This window comes from Callithrix jacchus, chromosome 1 (genome assembly GCF_049354715.1).
Source record: "Callithrix jacchus isolate 240 chromosome 1, calJac240_pri, whole genome shotgun sequence".
Classification (NCBI taxonomy): domain Eukaryota; kingdom Metazoa; phylum Chordata; class Mammalia; order Primates; family Cebidae; genus Callithrix; species Callithrix jacchus.
The window spans coordinates 124,489,448-124,505,768 of record NC_133502.1 but is presented as its reverse complement, the minus strand read 5'-3'; the positions used below and the strand labels follow the sequence as shown (position 1 = coordinate 124,505,768).

Genomic DNA, 16,321 nt, shown 5'->3' with positions numbered 1-16,321 from the left:
CACCTCTAGTTCTTTAACCCCTTTGTTAACTAAAGCTTTGATGATTTGAACTGAGTGTTTCTAGTCAATATGAAATTTTTTAAACAATCTTTAAAAGAATACCATTTCTATATCAAAAGAAAATCTTAGATTTTTTTTAAAGCTATACGTGTAACACTGACATTCACTAAAAATAAATAATTCTTTTATAATGTCTAGTCAGCTAGAACTAAGCTCATCTTCAGGAGGAAAAAAGCAAACAAACATGATGTCTATCCATGTGTACAACAGAAGAAGCCAGAAATTCAGGCCGAATGGAGACATGCAGTATAACAGTTATACAGCCATGACATTCTAAAAGGAAGAAAAGTCATAATTCTTAAGTAATTCCATCAGGATTAGCATTAACAGTAATCTGGGCAGGAGTTTTTAATACCCAAATAGTTGGCTCTCTGAAGTTATCAAACGAGAGAGAGCTTTGTATTACAGGCGATTTACAGTCATCTCCTGGGCATTAGGACCAAAACTCCTGCTAAAATATTTATATGTTATTTTATCAGATCAGATCTTTAAATTCACAGCATACTTCCATACTTGACTGGAGTTCAAAAAAAGGTTCTTTTTAGTAAACAGTAAATATTTTCATATCTAAAAGCTTAAAGAAATTATTACATTGTATTTCTTTTCTTTTGAGGGAGTTGAACTTGATTTGCTTGATTAAACCACTCTAAATTAGAATAAACATTTCCTTCACAAATTAAGTGATATTTACATTATTTAAAAAGTCTCCAGTTGGCAAGGAGGTGACCTGTTAAGGAAAATGAAATAAGTGCATTATGTGAACTGATATGATGGTTTTGAAAGAGTGGAAACCTAAGAGATCAGATGAAAAGCAGCATACCACATTGCACTGCCTTTCTTCATAATCAATATGCCATACTCTCTAGTTCAGAGAAATTAACTCATTATTGGCCTGGTAGAGTCAGTGTTTTTATTTTTTATTTTTATTTTCTGAGACAGGGTTTCACTCTCAGTGCCCAGGCTGAAGTGCAGTGGAAGAGTCACAGCTCACTGAAGCCTTGACTTCCCAGGCTAAGTGATCCTCCTACTTCAGCCTGCCTAGCAAATAGCTGGGACTACAGGTCCACACCACCACACCCTGCTAATTTTTTATATTTTTGGTAGAGACAAGGTTTACCATGTTGTCCAGGCTGGTCACAAACTCCTGGGGTCAAACATTCCACCTGCATCAGCCTCCCAAAGTGCTAGGATTACAGGCATGAGCCACTGCACCCAGCACGAGTCAGTGTTTCTAAAGATAATCTTCATTGTAGGAAAAAGGAAAGGAGATGAGTATGTCTCGACTTATGAACTGATCATTGTAAACCTGGAAGTTTGGCCTTAAAAAATGATACATCTTGCATCACTTAAGTTCTTTTTATACCGGGAAAACTTTGCAATATACCAGACTTCGTTGCATTTATTTTTTGTGCTGAAATTTTGAACTTGTGATCTATCTAGATATCTAAACCATGAGATGAGCTCTAAACAACTCCATTTTCCATCACACATATATTTTGGATATTGTCTAGCTCTCTTTGCTATTGATTAGTAAGGCTGTTAGTATTTGACCAAGTACCTAGCCTCATTTTCATGTCTATCTTGATCAGGGCTAGAATTTACATTTCAGCATTTGGATTACTGAAATTGCCTCTTCCTTGCCAACAAAACCCAAAACAAAACAAAACAAAAAAAACCAGAAGACATCACCAGAACAACATTGTGTCTTAGAGTTCAACTCACAGAACTGTACATCAGCAAAAATTATATCAGCAATACCATTAATAATCTTTGAATAGCATTAAACATCTCTAAAACACCACGTAATTTTGATAGCACAAATACTTCTCAATTCAATAATGTATGATTTCTCAATTCCTGCTTTTAACAAGTGTCACGATCAGGGCATTTTTGAAAAGACAGAGGTTACAATTCTGCTTTTAATGTAAACATGTTAAATATTTATCTAAGCTCTTCATTCAATAAAAGATATTTAAGTGCCTACTTATATATGCCAGACACTGTTCTAAGGCATGAGGATTGAGTAATGATCAAGTCAGAGTCCCTGTCTTGATGGAACTTCCATTCTAACAGTGAAGACAGGCAACAAACAAGTGAACAAATAAATAGAGAGAAAACACAATACAGAAAACACTGCCAGGAGTACCAAGTACAGTGGAGACCAATAGGCAGTGGTGGCAGGAGGAAGAGGTTGGTTATTTTACAAAGGCCAATCAGGGAAGGCTGCTAGAGGAGGTTACATTTGGGAAAGAAACCTTATGATGTGAAGGGAAGGAATCATGGAAGATACAAGGCAGAAGTTTCTAGACAAAGGAAAAAACAAGCCCAAAGGTCCTGAAATGAAACCTTACTTGGCATCAAAATGGAAAAGCTGAAAAGCCTATGTAGCTGAAAAATAACGAGAGAAGAGGACAGTGGTGGGAAATGAGGTCAGAGAGTAGCAGCCAGGTGCTATGATTTGAATTTTGTCCCCTCCAAAAGTCACACTGAAATTTTAATTGCCATTCATTCCCCAGCATAAAGAGATGGGATCATTAAGAAGTTATTGAGCCATTCGGACTCTGACTGTCCTCATGAATAGATTAATGCTGTTATCTAAGTAGTTGGTTCTTATAAAAGGTAAGTTCAACTCTCTCATGCTCTCTCTCTCTCCCTCTCTCTACTTTTCTACTCTTGTGAAATGTGAGGAACAGTGTTCCTTCCCTCCGGAGGATGCAACATTCAAGGCACCATTTTGGAAGTGAAGACAAGGTCCTCACCAGAGACCAAACCTGCTGGTACCTTGATCTTGGACTTTCCAGCTTTCCAGAACAATGAGAAATAAATTTCTATTTCTTAAAAATTACCCAGTCCGTGATTTTTTTTTATAGTAGCACAAAATGAACTAAGACACGAGGACCACATCATGTGAGGCTTGTTGCTGTGGTAGGTGATATCATTTGAATCTGTGTTCCTGCCCAACTCATGTCAAATTGTAATCCCCAATGTTAAAGGTAGAGCTTGGTGGGTGGTGACTGGATTGTGGGAGTAGATTTTCCCCTTGGTACTGTGTCACAGTAGTAAGTCCTCATGAGATCTGATTAAAAGTGTGTGGCACCTCCCTCTATCTCTTGCTCCTATTCAGGTCATGTAAGACATGCCTCCTTCCCTTTTACCTTCCACCATAATTGTTAAGTTTCCTGAAGCCTTCCCAGAAGCTGAGCAGATGCTGGCATCATGCTTCCTATAAAGCCCACAGAACTGTAAGCCAACTAAACCTGTTTTTAGATTAATTACCCGGTCTCAGGTATTTCTTTATAGAAATGTAAGAATGGACTAGTATGGTAAGGAGTCTGGATTTTATAGTGAGTGCGAGATCTTTGGTGGATCCGACACAGAGCAGCATGGCCTACTTGAAAATATTTGCTGCGACTGCAGGTAGGGGAGTCAATTGTATGAAATGGAGCAAGCAGTTAGAAGGCTGTCGTAGGAGTCCAAGCAAGAGATGGAGGTGTTTAACCAGGCTGCAGCAGTAGTGGTCAGATGCAGGATACATTTTGATGACAGATCCTGTAGGATTTGCTGATGAACTCTATGTGGGCCCTGGGGGGAAAAAGGCTTCAAGAATCATTCCAGTTTTTAGCTCCAAGTGAGTTACCATGAAGAAGAAAGAAATTCACAGGATACAGAAGAGAAATTAATAATTTGTTAACAATGTGTAAAGTGCAAGATTCCTACTTTAGACATTGATGTAAAGAAGTAAATTTGGCAGTTGGTACATGTGTTTTCTATTGCTGTGTAACAAATTACCACAAACATCAGTTTAAAACAACACTGATTTATCTCAGTGATTTTGAAAGTGAGACTTCCAGGGACGGAATAGCTGGGTCATTTGCTGAGGGTCTCACCAGGCTAACAGAAAGAGGTGAGCCAGAGCTGTGATTTTCATCTGCAGCTTGGGATCCTCTTCCAAACTCACTGGTTGCTGGCAGAATTCATTTCCTTGCAGCTGTCTGACTGAGGTCCCTGCTTTCCTGCTGGCTGTAATACAAGGATTGCTTTCAGCTCCTAGAGGCCACTCAATGTTCCTTGCCATGTGGCTCCCATGGGCAGTTTACACTATAGCTGTTTGCTTTCCTCCAGGACAGGAGGAGCATATTTCTCTAATCCTTCACCTTCTTTTAAAGGTTTACCTGATTAATTCAGGCCCACCCAAAATAAGCTCCTTTTCATTATCTCCAAGGCAAATGATTAGTAACCAAATAACAGAAGTGATATCACGCCACATTCAGAGTCTACCCATAATCAAGAGTGAGGGATTATACAAGGTATGTAAACCAGGGGACAGCAATTTAGGAGCCCATATTAGAATCTTGCCTCCCACAGTTGGTTATATGATGATTTTATGAGGCTATGAAACTGGAATTCAGTGGCAATTCAGGACTGTAAAGCCATAGGATTGGAGAAATTACATACAGAGAGATTGTATATAACAAAAAATAAATATTAATATAAAATAATTATGTCTAATACTTGCTAAATGTATTTTATGTGCCAGGTGCTCTTCTTTGTGTGTGTGTGTGTGTGTGAGAGGGTCTCACTCTTTTGCCCAGGCTGGAGTGCAATGGTACAATCATAGTTCACTGGAGCCTCAAACTCCTGGGCTCAAGTGCTCCTCCCATCTCAGCCTCCACAGTAGCTAAGACTACAGGTGCATGCCACCATGCCCAGCTAATTTTCCATTTTTTATTTTTTGTAGAGACAAGGTCCCCTTGTATTGCCTAGGCTTGTAGAATCTACAAGCCTCATTTCACAGATAAGGATACCGAGGCACAGAGAGGCTAATTAACTTGCCCAACCTTATACACCTATTTAAATAGTGGAGCTGGCCGGGCACAGTAGCTCACACCTATAATCCCAGCACTTTGGGAGGCCAAGGCAGTTGGATCACAAGGTCAGGAGTTCAAGACCAGACTGGCCAAGATGGTGAAACCCCATCTCTACAAAAAAATACAAAAATTAGCCTGTCATGGTGGTGGGCACCTGTAATCCCAGCTACAGGGGGGCTGAGGCAGAGAATTGCCTTAACCTGGGAGGCAGAGGTTGCACTGAGCTGAGATCGTGCCACTGCACTCCAGCCTGGGCAACAGAGTGAGACTATGTCTCAAAAAAAAAAAAAAAAAGAAAAGAAAAAAGAAAGAAAATAGTGGAGCCAGGATTTTGACCCAGGTAATCTGGTTAAAAAAATCAATCTAAATTCTATTGAAGAAGAGATGTGGGAAGAGAACTGACACCTGAATTCCCAAGTTTTTTACATCAGCGAGAAAAGGAGGTACCAAAGAAGATAGAGAAGAAGCAGCCCCTGAGGTAAAAGATTAAATCGGCTGGGCGTGGTGGCTCATGCCTGTAATCCCAGCAATTTGGGAGGCCAAGGCGGGCAGATCACAAGATCAAGAGATCGAGACCATCCTGGCCAATATGGTGAAACCCTGTCTCTACTAAAAAATGCAAAAAAAATAGCCAGGTATGGTGGCACGTGCCTGTGGTCCCAGCTACTCGGAAGGCTGAGGCGGAAGAATCACTTGAACCTGGGAGGCAGAGGTTGCAGTGAGCCGAGACTGCGCCACTGCACTCCAGCCTGGTGACAGAGCAAGACTCCGTCTCATTAAAAAAAAAAAAAAAAAAAAGAAGAAGAAGATTAAATCAAGAGCCAAATATAGAAAGCTTCATTTAAAGAAATGAATGGTTATCTGGGTCAAGTAGTACTAATATTTGTAAAAAAACTCCCATGTTTTCACGCATAAAGGTATACCAGAATGATTCTGTCACTAATGCATTCATTCATTAAATATGTATTGGTCTACAGTGTGCCTGGGGTGGGTAAAGCTGTGCCCAAGATAGGCAGGTCCTCTCATCAAGCAGTTTACATTGCAAAAAGGGAAGGGAAACTGGTAATAAACATGTAAATAAATGATTAAAGAAGCTCATTTTATAAAGGCTAAGAAGAAAGTTGAGATCAGAGTTAGAGATAATTAGGACTGATTCCATCTTTGCTTCACATTGTATATTGGTCTACTAGGGCTAACATTTTTAAATGTCACAGACTGGGTAATTTATAAAGAACAAAAATTTATTATTCACAGTTCTGGAGGCCGGGAAGTACCAGATCAAGACACCAGCATATTCAGTGTCTGGTAAGGGCCTGTTCACCACAGATGGTGCCTTCTGTGTGTCCTCTCATTGCAAAAGGAGCCAATAGGCTCCCTCAGGCCTCCTTGATAAGGCACTGTTCCCATTCTTAAGGGTAGTCCTAGCTCTCAAGACCCAATCATCCACTAAAGGCCCCACCTCTTAATACCATTGCATTGTGATTAGGTTTTAACATATGAATTCACAGGAGACACAAATATTCAGACCACAGCAGGCCTCTTTTTCCGGCTTGTTGAAGGCTGCCTTCTTCACTATGTCCTCAAATAGCTTCTTCTCTGTTTCTGCATGGAGAGAGACACAGACAGACAGATAGATACACACACGCACACAGAGAGAGAGAGGGAGAGAGAGAGAGAGAGAGAGAGAGAGAGAGAAAGAGAGAAAGAGGGCACAGAGAGGATGGTATCTTTTCCATTTCTTATAAGGACACCAGCCTATCCAAACTAGGGCCCCACTCTTATGTTCTCATTTAACCTTAATTATCTCCCTAATGGTCCTACCTCCAGATGCAATCACCTAGGGGGTTATAGCTTCAACATATACATTTTAAGGAGACACAGTTCAGCCCATGACATTCTTTTACCTATAAAAGAACTTTCTTACAAAGGGAAAGAAGAAAAAGAAAATAAATGATCCCTTGTATAGGAACATTAGAGAAAAATGGCAAAGACACAGAGTCCTATTTCTCCTATTATATAAAAAGTATGGGTGGTTAAAATAACTCAACTGTTAAGTATATAAAAACCTTACTAATTGATGTTCATCGAAGAATTTGTGAAATATTTAAAGTAGTGAATCTGAATGATCAAATTACTGATTTTTATTTATTTTAAAAGAAACCAATGTGTCTACCTTTATTTATATATACCAAGAAGCTAAACATATTTATTTATTATTGCATAGTAGGCAATTTCTAGATCTGGAAATCATGGAGCTTCCACATTCATAGGTACTCTCATGTCACTAACTCTCCCTCGTGGGCTTTAGGTGGCCAATTGTAAGCCTCATGAACCTAATGCCCAGCCATAGCAGGTGAGCTAGAGAGCTGATGATGAGCAACCTAAAAGCTGGTCAGGCACACATGAGGAGGACTGGTGCAAAAGGCTGAGCTGACCCAGTTCCCTCTTGCAGGAATCTGAAATGAGCCAGGGGAATGGAAGGTGAAAGAAAGCAGAGGGACTGTGATGTAGAATCAAGGGTGACAGAGGTTATATCAGACTGTTAAAAGTGATTAGTAACTGTAAGTGTGCAGAATCAATGAGTTGGAGAAACTGCATAGAAGAGAGTTTAAGTAGGCAAAGTCAGAAGAAAATGAAGCCATTTAGTGAGAAACAGACATACAAGTTACAGAAAGACTAGTCAATTCCCCAGAAGTCTCGATGTAACATAAGCATAGTGCCCCATAACTCAGAGACAAGTATAGAGGCCAGGAATAACAGTCAGAAGAAGAAAACAAACCACTTGGTTGCCTAATGACTCTCTGTACAGACCTCACTGATGAAAGTTAGGCATCTGAACTGATCAGAAAGAGAAGATGAGTGTCCCCTACTGTGCTTGCCCCCTCTGTGTCTCTGGATGCATAAAATAAAAAGGTTAGGTAACACATATAAAACCCCCAAATCTGTGTCAGTAATTTCTTGCTATAGCATAAAAAAAATAAATCCATATAAAGTTAGAAAGGTGGGGAGACATCAGTCCTTCTACTCCTTGTCTATCCACTACTGGAACCCTAGTTCCAGCTCTTGAGGGTGTTCCACATGGCCACTCCCTACACATGAGAAGAGCTTCTCCTCTGAAACCTTTCCACAGCCCTCTGTCCTCTTCACCACTTACCTATATGGAAGCTATAAGCTCTGTTCACCCTCTGTGCTCCAGTTCCATTAGGAGTGCTTTTATTCCTGAGAATGGAAACAAGAGGAAGGCCATTAAGGTACTGCAGTCTCAGGATGAGTTATCTGAAGAAAATTAGGGCATTTTGCCATGGGGAGCTGCTCTCCTTCCTATGTATTTTAATTCCATCTTATTGTAGCAAAAATCCTCCCTTCTTTCTCTAACGTGAACTAAGTAACAAAAAAGCCTTCTCAGGTAGATTCTGATAGCTTTCTGATTCATTTTAGGAAACTATTTTTTTAAATTAAGGTTAATGATGAACATCTCTGTTCTGTGTAATTTAGAAAGCCCAACTAAACTAAAGTACAATACAATTTTTAATAAGTAAATAAAAATATTATAAGTAAGATTTGATAACAAATGGTTACAGTTAACAGATTGGCCGAAGAATTTCCTATGTGTACTAACATTCTGCTGTGATTCTGTTTATTAATAATTTCCTTAGCAAAGTCTTTCTTTATAACTAACATAAAAAGTCCATATTCAAATTATTAGAGTATAGTCAAATCTGAATTACTGAGGTTTTATTATGTTCTCGAACATCATTCAACTTTTGCTAATACATTCAATAATATATTCAAAGTGTATTTTATTAATTAGATAGACACATGCAGAAGAATGAATTAGATTACAAAAAAAAATGGTTCTTACCTCACACCAAATATAAGAATTAAAAAATGGGCTAAAGACATACATGTAAGAGCTAAAACTATACAACTCTTAGAAGAAAACGTAGGTGTAAATATTTGTAACCTTGGATTAGATAGTTGTTTTTTAGATTTGACAACTACAGCATAAGCAATCAAAGGAAAAACTAAATAAATTAAACTTTATCAAAATTTAAAACCTGTGCTTCAAAGAACACCATCAGGAAAGTAAAAATGAAGCCCATATATGAGGAAAAATATTTTTAAAACACGCATCTGATATAAACTTATATCCAGAATATATTTGTTAAAAACTCTTAAAACTAAACAATAAAAAGAAAAATAACCCAACTTTTAAATGGGCAAAGAATTTGAATAGACATTTATTCCTCCAATGAAGATTAACAAATGGCCAATGAGTACATGAAAAGATGCTCGACATCATCAGTCATCAGGAAAATGCAAATCAAAAACCACAGTGAGATACCATTCACACACGCTGGGATGGTTAAAATAAAAAACACAGATGATAACAAATGTGGGTGAGGATGTGGGAAAATGCAAACTCTCATACATTGCTTGTGGGATTACAAAATGGCACGGCTACTTTGGAAAGCATTTTGGCAGTTCCTCAAAAAGTCAAAGATAGCGTTATCATTTGACCCAATAATTTCACTCTTAGGTGTATATCAAAGGGAATTCAAAATATACATCCATGCAAAACTTAGCGATGAATGTTTATAACCTCATTATTCATAATAGCCAATAAGTAGAAACACCCAAAACATCCATGAACTGATGAACAGACAGACAATGTGGTATATCCATCCAGTAGATATAAAAAGGTGTAAAAAGGAATAAAGTATTGATTCATGGTATAACATGAATGAACCTTGAAAACATTATGCCTAGTGAAAGGAACCAGACACAAAAGACCACATATTATATGATTCTAATAGTATAAAATGTCTAGAATAGGCAAATCCATGGAGACAAAATAGATTAGGGTTGCTAGGGCCTGAGGAGGGGGAGGATATGAGAGTGAATGAATGCTAATGGTCACAGTTGGAATTTTTTTTTTTGAGATGGTGAAAATGATCTAAAATCAGAAAGTAATGATAGTTTCACAACATTGTTAATATGTTAATAACCACTGTAGACTCTGAACAAGTGAATTTTAGGATATGTAAATTATATTTCAATAAAGCTGTTAGGTTTTCTAAATAACATACTTTAACATAGTAACGGGTTGGCATAGTTACCCAGCCATATTTTAACCTTATATTTACCTTTTATTATGTATTTAGCTGTTCAGCAAACATTAATTAAGAACCGGTTATTTATAAGCAATCTGCTAGGTACTGGGAATAGAGAGCGGAAATGATGCAGTGTCCCTAAGACTAATGGGACTAATAGAAAGAGTAACAAATAGTTATAATAACAAATGATATGTACCATAAGTCAGAATAATGACATGTACACAGTTCTGGCTAAGAACTGGAACTGTAACAATAAGGTGTCTTGCAATTAATTTTTTTATCTTCCCTGCCTCTTTGGAGAATCAGGCAGTCAAATGCCAGGATATTGCCAAAGAGAGAGAGAGAAACAGGAAGCCCAGTTTGCCTAGACCTAAATAATCAAGAGTTGGTAATTATTCAAATAGTATAAAAATAGCTGTTTTTAGGCTAAATAAGCATGTTGGTTACTTCTGCCTTAAAGAACACTACAGCTTTTCAAGTAATTTTAGCCAATTAGCTTCTTTCTGTCTTGATTTGAATTCAGATTTTGTCATCAAAACCATATTCCATGATTTCCTTGCATTCATTATATCGAATAGCTGACAAAATAGGTGTAACATTTCCACCAAAGTAACTCAGACATGTGTCTGTTGGGTTTACTGAAGGCAATAATAGACATTTACCAAAAACCCCTAAAATCTCACCTGTTTATCATCATGTATCTAGAAATCCCAGTCACACCCTCAGATCAGACAAATGTACCAAACTCAGTAATTGGTATTCCCAAAAGGCTGCCTAAGTTTAAGTTGAGTTTGAAAGAAATCAAAGAACAGACAATCACCTCTTTAAAAAGCATATCCTGGACCTATGGAGCAGGCTATAGCAATATACCTTGGTTGTGTATGTTTTCAGAGGAACACTGACAATTAACAACAACAACAAAAAAATCTGCCAGTAAAAATTACTCTCAAGTGGTTGGCAACTTAACTACAGTAATTTCCCCATTTATTTAACCTAAAAACATTTCCAAAGATTTAAACTATTTCCTGTGCTTCATGGTATGGCTTCGCACACCCGAACGACTTTACATCATCGAAGGAGAATGCACGATGGGGAATGGTCAGACTCTAACGAAGAACAGTTTTATTTCAGCACAGTTGTATAGATGACTATTTTTTTCCCCTTCCTCTCTTTATTTCACATGCTGAAAGATCAGCCCTTAGATGGCCATGTTCCAATTCCAGGCAGATACATTTCCAACAGAGCAGCAGGGCATCTAGGTAAGGCAAATGCCTTCTGCAACATCCCTGTGGTTTACATTTGGCTGTATCATTACAGGACCATCTTCTTCCCTGAAGGCTGATTGCATTCCGACAGCAAAAGCTGCATACATTTGATTCAAAAACAAACACTGGAACATTTCTAGATAAAAGCTGTTAAGAATGTGTACAATTGCCTTGTCATTTATAAAGTTTTACTTATCTTTTATGACCCACTGGCCTTGGCATGAATAATCTTATTAGAACTACATTGCTGAATCTTATCTTTTCTAAGGTAACTTTTTGATTTCACATTTTCCTTCCTTAATTTTGATGAAAAGAAAAAGAGAGCTGCTCCAGCTAGCAATCCCTGGCACCACCCAGAACAAAGGATCCTCTTAAGTAAGAAAATGGGATTGTCACCTGTTTCCAGAAACCACATTCAAAGGCAAACTGTTCAGCCCAAAGGGATTGCCTGCAGTATAGACTCCAACACAAAAAACACATTAAAATCATTTCATGCACATGATATTAGAAATACAAAAGGAAAGAAGGCTTCCCAACCCCACTTGCCAGAGCACCTGTAAGCCAGGCGCCTTGTGCCAAGTCATTGTATGTAGCACATGTGGTCTTACAGTACATTCATTACCATATTCTGTCCGTCCTCATGGAAAAACAAAAGAATATTTCCACCAAGACTTTATTTTACATTACCCTTCATTACAGAGTTATGTGGTACCATCTGTGTTGCAGGGACACACTGGGAATATTTTTTTTAAGTTGTCGTAACATGTTTTGTGTATATAAATAGTTCATGATCAGAATGGAAAATAATTTGAGTAAAAGTTTTAACATTATAATCAAGTACTATCTTTCACTTTTTGGTGAAGTTGCAGATTCCACAGACCACTAGATTATAAATTTTTAAAGTCCAGAGTTTTATCTTATAAACTGCTTCCTTAATACATGGTATCATATTCAGATATCTATAGGTAATTAATAAAACAACTCCATTCAGTTTCATATTATAGCCACATTGAGTCATCCTCTCAGGCTTCCATTTATAGTTAGAAACAAAGTTCTCCAACCTTGTAAATTCTGTCCTTATTAAATGTTCCTCCCATTGCCACCTTAGATTTATTAACTTCATAAATTTGAAGCTTAAGTTTTTGGTCTACCCAAGTATTGAGGACATAGACAGATATAATATTGCCTAGATTCATTATTTTATATTCATTATTATTATGTTCATTTTTTTCTTCTAATTTTTTAGAAAGTTTAAAATGTTTGAAATATTTGTTGGGTGGGGGCTGAATGTATTAAGTGCCCTAGAATTGTGAGGTCAATTCCCTCTTGTTTCTGAGTAGGTGCCTAGAAGAAATCACAGATTTCCTAGAGCAATTACTGAATTTGGTCTTAAGGTAGTAAAAAGATTAGTGAATCTTCCCACTATAAACCCAGACAAAATGATGGCTTTAGAATCCAAAAAAATAGTACTTTCTAAGACATGTGAAGCTAAAGCAAGTTTGTTTCAAGGAAGACATAAAAATACTTTGGAATAAGTCAACTGAATTCTTAATTTTTCATTATACACTTGAAAAGAATGTCCTTTTAGTTTATAATTTCTTTAAACTATAAATACTAGCTGGAGCCTTTGACCAATTGTAGAAATAGGGTCTATCACCTCTACCTATAATTCTTTGTTTGCTGCTAAATTATACAAAGACTCACTATATACTTAAAATTTCTACTTTTTAAAACTCTTTTTATCCACTATTTTTTATACAGCAGTTAAAATGATCATTTAAAGAAGCAGTTGTTAGCAAGTGAATTTGGGTTCAGAAGCAAACATCCTCAGGGAAAGTTCATGCACTCTCAGAGCCTTGGCCCATGGCATGATCCCTGCATGCATTAGCTGGAAGGGGCTGTGGGTTGCTGCCCCTGAAAACAGAGGGAATCTGTTTGTAGTTATTTATGGAAAGGCTAGCCCATGTTAGGCAAGACCATCAATGACATTGTATGTGTGGGCAGAGGGTGTGTTGACTGGAGAATCAAAGGATGGGATGACACTGACATTCTGGAGTGTCTATGCAAGCACAACCAGACAGAAAGTACCCCTGCTGCCATTTCCATGGCATATGGCCCTAGCTTATTGGATGAGCAATGAACATCTGACCTAAGTTAGGCCAAACAGATTCTGTCTTACATATGAATTTGAAATGAGAAACACAGAAACTGTTTTGTGGGAGGTACATCACATTTATGGCAGAGCTCTAAAGCAGAAGTGAAAATCTGGATCAAAAAGAAAGAGGGCAAAAGCAGATAAGCCAAGGGGAGCAGAAGAGAGGCCACATGGCCTGAAAAGGAAGAGAGGGGTAGTCACTGGGGTCTCTGGAAACTCTTCTAATGCTGTTCCAGGCCTCGATGTGTCCTGGTTGTTCTTCAGATCTAGGTTCCCACATATTCCCCTAGTTTGGCTTAGGCACATTTGCATAGCTTTCTGTTCCTTGCATCAGAAATATCCCTGCATGAGACAGTATGTTTTTCTCCTTGGAATACAGGTGGTTATGAGTGATACTCAAAAATTTTACCCATACATACAGAATCACCTTGACCAGTCCTAACACCTAGAAACTCCAGCCTAAACAGAGAGAGAGGGCTCAGGAGACCCATGCTTTGGCAGACATTGGCCCTGTACTTGCTGGACCATGGGAAGACCCAGGCAGGGCCCTAAATACTAACCTAAGTACTTTTCCCTCTGTGGACCCCATCCCCTATAAATTATATCAACATTTATATTTTATGACTATGTCAGTATAAAGACAGATATAATCTTGGCTAGATTCATAATTTTTTTCTCTTTTTTTTGTTTTACTTTTTAATTTAGATTCCTAATTTTATCTTCATTATTATATTCATTATTTTTTAAAAATCTAAAATCGAAATATTTGGATCAGGGGGCTGAATGTATCATAGGCCTTAGGCACTATGCCTAGTGTGCCTAATGAATAAGTTGGCCCTGGTCCTAGTAGAGCAGCAGGACCTATTTCCCAAATTATTACCGAAGTGTTTCAGAATTACAGCTACAGTCATGGCCATACTGCTGTGTATGAGTTTAGTATCAACCCTGTACCTGGCACAGACCACCAAAATGCACATTTTCAGAGGAAGAGCCTAATATATACAATTATTATTATTATTTGTACATGTTATTATACATGCACAATTGATAAAGAAACCACAGAAATATTTTATATTTTTGATTGACACACAGCTGCATACAAATGCATAGGAAATGTTTAGGAAGTATAGATAGAAAATTGGGTATAATGGCTGCCCTTGGAGAAGGAAGGAGCCATTTAAGGTTATAAAAGATGGTCAAAGGGGAATATTACTTTATTTGAATGTATGAATTGCTTAAAGAAGAATTTATCTCATGCATTACTTCCATAAAAAAGACATTAAACATTTAATTAAAGGCTAAATAGACCATCTGCCTAGAGAAGGCTGATGATCAGCCCAGAAGATCTATCTTGAAGAACTGCAATGTTTATAGCATTCTGAATGGCTAAACACAGAGTGCCCGGAGCCAGACTGCCTGGGCTTGTGGCCCAGCTCTGTCACTGACAAATTACTCATCCCCTCCATGTCACAGTTTCCTCAGCTGTATAATGGAAGAAGTAATCGTAACCTACCTCATCGGGTTATTGTAAGGATTAAATAAATTAATATATGCAAAACTCTTGGAATAGTGCCTGGTGCATGTTAGACTTAGCTCGCTTTATTGTGTTATCATCGATTATTTCTACATTTAACAAGTTCTCCTAAATGTTCCCTCCTGTACAGAAGCTGGAGAGCTGCTGCTGTCTATGCACAGACTCAAGGATTTGGTGCAAGCCAGCACAGGGGGAAATGAAAGGCATTTCCAGGAATGAAGAGAAATCAAAGGTTGAGTTACTGAGGTTGGCAGTGAGGTCAACATGAGTTGCCAGCCTTCTTGGATAGGGCGAGCAGCCATGCACTCACTGGGCAGTCCATTACAGAAAAGAGAGGCAGGTTTCATTCTGTCCAAACCACAACATACCGAGGCCTATGTGCCAGGCCCTGGGCTTGATGCTGAGGGTGCTGAGGAAGAATACCATGTTAGCTATGTTCCCTGAAGGACTGCATCCTCTCAAACAGAAACCTGGAAGAAGATTCAAATCTCTTGCTCAGCAGACACCCATCAGTGTCATGCCCCTCCCCAAATCACCAAGGGGCCTTTTGCCAAAATGAAAGCTTCTTTGAGCTTTTTCCCATTATATCTAAAGAGAAAATGGTCCCTGCCTTCACAGAGTTTACATTTTCCTGACAACAGATAATAAACTGGCCATCAAATTGCCATGCAGATTAATTACAGTTTATGATCAGCCATATGAGAGAAATAGAGTGGGCACTGTTATAAAAAATTATGAAGCAAGAGGATCTCTTTACACAAAGTAATTGAGGAAAAGGTCTCTGAGAAGGTGAGGTTTAAGGAAGGAGCCATCTCTGCAGGAGGAAGACAGCTTTAGTCAAAGCAAGCCTAAGCTGTAGAGGCTGTGAGATGGAAACGACCTTGCTATGTGTGAGGAGATACCACAGGCTGGTATGACTAGATAGGCCCGAGGCAAAAGGAAACCAAGTCAGAAAGGGAAGCAGTGGCCAGATGATGTTGATTCAAGGTGAAAATGTGAAAAAGGGTCTTAAGACAGAAATAACAGGATGTGATTTCTCCACTCTTTTTTCTCCACATTTGTGAAAATAAAGGAATCACTAATTATTTGCCTACAGAAATGCTAGAGGACAATCTCCTCCAAGGCAATAATGGAGCAAGGAAAGGCACTTTATCATTTACAAACATTTTTCACATAGTCTTTTTCCCTTTGTTCAGCATATCATTTTATTTGAACCACTAGCATTTTAAGTATTATTGTTGACATTTTGTAGATAAGGAAAGAGACTCAAAAAAGTCTGAGATCTTACTTAAGCTCACATAGTGAGTATGTGGTTAAACCAG

The 16,321-nt window shown here is 38.1% G+C and overlaps 1 protein-coding gene across 2 annotated transcripts in view; it reads right to left on the bottom strand.

The window, feature by feature from the left end:
* Positions 1-16,321, bottom strand: part of ADAMTSL1 (ADAMTS like 1) — a 1,072,914-nt gene that overhangs the window by 1,010,632 nt on the left and 45,961 nt on the right. The window contains exon 3 of one of the 2 annotated variants that reach the window (XM_078369765.1): positions 8,083-8,147. The gene's annotated coding sequence lies outside the window, so the exon portion shown is untranslated. Of the gene's footprint in view, positions 1-8,082; positions 8,158-16,321 lie in introns of those variants that run through there. The other variant, XM_078369768.1, reaches the window with a different exon arrangement.